Genomic DNA, 5,654 nt, shown 5'->3' with positions numbered 1-5,654 from the left:
CTGTAAAGATCAAGGTTGTGTTTAGACTGAAGACTGTCAAAAAGCTTTTGAAAAAATCAAGGAGTATCTACTTTAACCTCCTATCTTGTCTCCTCCAGTGGAAGGAAAACCATTGATCATGTACTTAACTGTGTTAGAAGAGTCCATGGGTTGTGTACTTGGAAAACAAGATGAAACTGGTAGAAAGCAACATGACATCTACTATCTGAGCAAGAAGTTTATAGATTATGAGTCTCGGTACTCCATGCTTGAGAAGACTTGTTGTGCTTTATCTTGGGCTTACAAACGTCTATGCCAGTATATGATTAATCATACCACTTGGTTGATATCCAAAGTGGATCCAATCAAGTATTTTTTGAAAAGTCTGCTTTGACTGAAATGATTGCCCGTTGGCAGATGCTATTTTCTGAATATGATATTGAGTACCGTACTCAAAAGGCGATTAAAGGAAGTATTCTAGCATATCATTTGGCTCACCATCCAATCGATGATTATCAATCCATCAGGTTTGACTTTCCTAATGAATATGTTATGTACTTGAAAGCTAAAGATTGTGATAAACCATTGCCTGAAGAAGGACCAGAGCCTAAATCCCAATGGGGCTTAGTGTTTGATGGAGATGTTAATGCTTATGGTAATGGAATTGGGGCAATCATCATTACTAGTCATGGTTCTCATATTCCTTTATATGGAAGATTGATGTTTGACTGTACGAACAACATGGCAGAATATGAAGCTTGTATCATGGGTCTTGAAGAAGCCATTGACTTGAGAATTAAGATTCTTAATGTATATGGGGATTCAACCTTGGTGGTTAATCATATTAAAGGAGAATGGGAGACTCATCATCCTGGCTTGATTCCTTACAAAGATTATGCAAGGATATTGTTGACTTTCTTCAACAAAGTTGAGTTTCATCATATACTTTGTGAAGAGAATCAGATGGAGGATGCTTTGTCTACTTTGTCTTCTATGTATAAAGTAAATCGTTGGAATGACGCACCCTATATCAAAATTATGTGCCTTGATAAGCCTACTCATGTGTTTGCAGCAGAAGAAATCACAGATGATAAGCCTTGGTATCATGATATCAAGTGTTTCCTCCAAAGTCAGGAGTACCCACTTGGGGCATCCTACAAATATAATAAGACTTTGAGAAGATTGGCTGACAATTTCTTTCTGAATGAAGATGTGATGTACAAGAGAAACTTAACACGGTTTTGCTCAGATGCGTGGATAGACACGAAGCAGACATGTTAATGCAAGAAGTTCATGAAGGATCCTTTGATACTCACGTTAATGGACATGCAATGGATAAAAAGATGGTAAGGGCGGGTTACTATTGTCTGACAATGGAATCTGATTGCTGTAATATGTGAAGAAATGTCATAAATGTCAAATTTTTGCTGATAAGATTCATGTGGGTCCTACGCTTCTTAATATTATTTCATCGCCATGGCCTTTCTCTATGTGGGGAATTGACATGATTGGTATGATTGAACCCAAATCTTCGAACAGACACCGTTTCACTCTGGTGGCTATTTGATTACTTCACCAAATAGGTTGAGGCAATATCTTATGCTAATGTGACCAAGCAGGTTGTGGTCAGATTTATCAAGAATTAGATTATTTGCCGATATGATATTCCAAGTAAGATCATCACTGATAATGTGTCAAACTTGAATAATAAGATAATGAAAGAGCTTTGCAACGAATTCAAGATTCAACATCATAACTCTTCTCCTTACAGACCTAAGATGAATGGGGATGTTGAAGCTACAAATAAGAATATTAAGAAGTTTATCCAGAAGACAGTTGTGACATATAAGGATTGGCATAATATGCTCCCTTTTGTTTTACATGGGTATCGTACATCGGTCCATACTTCATAAGGGGCAACCCCTTTCTCTCTTGTGTATGGCATGTAAGCAGTGCTCCCCCTAGAGGTTGAGATCCCATCAATGTGAGTCTTGATGGAAACCAAATTGTCTGAGGCTGAATGGTGTCAAAGCAGATATGGTCAATTGAATTTGATTGAAGAGGATGACAAATTTGTGGCATGGACAATTATATCAAAAAAGAATGAAGAAAGAATTTGACAAGAAGGTCTGACCTCGCGTATTCAGAGAAGGCGACCTGTTGCTAAAAAAAGATCCTGTCTTTTAACACTGATTCTATGGGCAAGTGGACTCCTAATTATGAAGGCACATATGTTTATAAGAGAGCCTTATCTAGAGGTGAAATGACTCTTACGACTATGGATGATGAGGATCTCCCTCGTCCTGTGAATGCTAATGCAATCAAGAAATACTTCACCTATAAAAATAAAAATAATAACTCACTAAGTTGAAAATTTGAAAGGGCGACTTAGGAAAAAATGAGCGTCTCGGTGGATTGAAAACCCAAAAGGGAGGTCCAGACAAAAATTAGAGACATAAATTAAAAACAATCATCCCGATAGATTGAAAAATCCAAAGGGAAATCTAGGCAAAAGCTAGAGATTAGGGCAAGTAACTACATCAAGCAAAAACTGATCATTTAAAGCAACCGTTCCTATCAAAGGTTCTTATTCTGTCATCCTCGACCGAAGTTTGAGCATAAAGGAATTCAAAGTTGTTAGGGAGAATAGTGGTCATTGTATTTCAATGTAGCCCTTTCCACTTATTTACCATTTTTCAACTTTGTAATGATCCATGGAGTCACGCCATTTGCGGACTACCATTCTATCAATAAAATTTGAGCCTTTTGCCCATTTGTCTGTTGTTCTTATCTTGTTTCAATTTACGAAATTTCCTTTTATTTTTTATAATAATTTTTGAAACAAAATATATATAAACACTCATGTTTTTGAAATTTACAATTTTTTTTCAATATGTGAATATAAAAGAGGAACGTTAACAGGAATCTTAAGGAAGGTAAGATCTTGAAGAGCGGAGCTCAGTGTTCTCTTAAGGGTTTCCCTATGAATGTATCCAGGACTCATCAGTTTCCCTAACACGAGATTGCGAGAATGGTAGATCTCTAACAAAGTTGCCAATAGGTCTTCACAGCAGAGTTTGTTTGGATGTTTCTTATCCACAAAAAACCTTTCCCTCCCTCGGAATGGAGCTCATGCTTTTAGAAGATTAGCTTTGGGTCTCCAAGCAATGCCTTTCTTTTCTCTCTCCAAAAGGATTTAAGCCTTGTATCAGGATTTAACTCCTTTGATGGCTTATGATAATTCGTTGAAGGGTTTTTCTTCAGTTGAATCCCTAGAAAGACCTCTAGTAGCATATTCTCCTTGTTGAGATTAGCCGAGGATCCGGTTGTACTGTGTTGTTGGTCTAACTCTTTATGCCTGTTTTTCCAGCATATTCATACACATATCCATATATACATGCATAACATCATGATGATTATTTGTGCATCTTACATTTCTTGGTTATTTACCTTCTCTCTGGTGCTTTTCACTCCGTAGAGTGTGCACGTCCTCACTCCAATAGAGTGTCAAACTTAAGCAAAAAGTGTTTATCCCTTCTAATTTCCCATGGAGTTTGATCCCCGTGGAAGTTTTTGTTTCAGTTTTCCTTTCCAGTTCATTATCTGGATGAAATTAATCCCAATTGAGTTCATTTCCTAATTGGATTGAGTCTTATTTGACCATTTCTCGCCAGTTTATTATTGAGTTAAACTTTGGTCCCTGAAGCTTATTACCTTTATTAAGCTATCACTTGACTGATAGTAGGTAATATTCCTCTTACCTTTGGTTAGTTACCTTTGTGAAGCTATCACTTGATGATAGTTGGTAATCTTTCCTTTTGAACTTATTACCTTTGTTAAGATATCACTTGGCTGATAGTAGATAGTATTCCTCTTACCTTTGGTTGGTTACCTCTGTTAAGCTATCATTTGGCTTATAGTTGGTAATCTTTACTTTTGAGGTTATTACCTTTGTTAAGCTATCACTTAGCTGATAGTAGATAATATTCCTCTTGCCATTGGTAGGTTACCTTTGTTAAGTTATCACTTGACTGGTAGTTGGTAATTTTTCCTTTTGAGCTTATTACCTTTGTTAAGTTATCACTTGGATGGTAGTTGGTAATCTTTCCTTTTGAGCCTTATTACCTTTGTTAAGCCATCACTTAGCTTTTAGTTAGGTAATTTATCCCCTTGTGGAGTTGGGCATCCCCTTTGGTTGATCTTTTCTCGGGCGGAGTCTTGCCTTGATAAGTCTTCCCCCTGTTGGGTCTTTGTTTCATTTGTATTATAATTATGCATTGGTTTCTTTCCAATACAATAGTTATTCCCGAGTCGACTCGTTTCCCCTGTGGAAATTTGTTTGTCCTCTGCTGGATACCCCTTTGGAATCTGTATTCTTCTATAGAATTTCAATCACCTCTTTTCTCCCGCAGTTCTTTGTCTCGTGGTGCTATATTCCCCACGGAGATCCTTGTATGCATTCATATCATATCATAAACATTTTCGCGGTATCTTAGGGCCAAAATTAGGTCTTCTGTATTTAAGCCTCTTCAATCTCGTCGAGACAAAGATTTTAATCTCCATATCTCAGAATTGAAGAAACTTAAATAGGGGCATCTATCATACAAATTTTATCCCTAAGATCCCACATATCATTTGCATCCTTGCATACAAACAAGGTCACATCTTACTCCTCTCCCTCTCATCTTTGGGTTTTGCTATTTGTAGGGATTACTAAGCACCTTTTTGTTGGTTTTTTTTTATCTTTGTGTTTATATGTTCGTTTTTCATCTAACCACTAATCAAACTAGAAAAAATATGTCTTGTTTTCTTTAAGTTTATCGTGCAAGGTAAGGTCTCCCATCAAGAACATTAAACATGGTTCCTCAACCAAGGTTTGTTTGATTCCTCAAGTCAAAGTGTGTCCAACCATTAATTATAAAGGGAATTTTCTCTTAAAGCATAATGTCTAAGGTTTTCAAGCATCTTTAAATCTCATTTTGATCAAGATTACCTCAAAGTTTGGTTTCTTATTTCTTAGGAAAAGTCAAAGGCTCATGTGTTTATTTTCATGCCTTCTTCAACAAGTTACCTCAAATTTTGAGCAATTCAAGAAAGAGACATTCAAAGACACTTTATTTCGAGTTCATATGATAATCCATGTACTTTAAATGCAATAAAAGTCCAAGTGCACAAGATTGTTCCAAGGGGTTTGACCAAAAAGTCGAAATTTGAAGTCAAAGTTCAAAGGATCATAACTCCTTCAATTCTTAAACAGTTTTGAATGCTTCTTTTTGTATATGACTCTTCTCAATATCCTTTACAACTTCTATTTGCATGACAAGAGCCAATTATGCTTGGAGGATCATCAAAAGTTTGGAGACATTATAGGTCATTTGTGGACTTAGTGAAATTTGACCTATTTTCTAGTGATTTTAACTCAACTTTCAAGATTCACAACTTCTTCAATTTTCAACATTTGAGGCTGATTCCTTTTGCACAATATCATTTGTGATAACCTCTATAATTTTGCTTCGATTATAAAAGTCAAATTATTCTTGGAAGGCCATGGAATTCATTGAGACATTACATGTCATTTTTAGTCATTTGGGACTTAGAATTTTCTAAGTTACATTACCAGTTTTTTATGCCAACTTCAACATGACATAACTTTATGCTCAAGCATCCAAATGTAA

The sequence above is a fragment of the Lathyrus oleraceus genome, chromosome 3, assembly GCF_024323335.1.
Source record: "Lathyrus oleraceus cultivar Zhongwan6 chromosome 3, CAAS_Psat_ZW6_1.0, whole genome shotgun sequence".
In the NCBI taxonomy this organism is placed as follows: domain Eukaryota; kingdom Viridiplantae; phylum Streptophyta; class Magnoliopsida; order Fabales; family Fabaceae; genus Lathyrus; species Lathyrus oleraceus.
Note: the sequence above shows the minus strand (reverse complement) of the source record.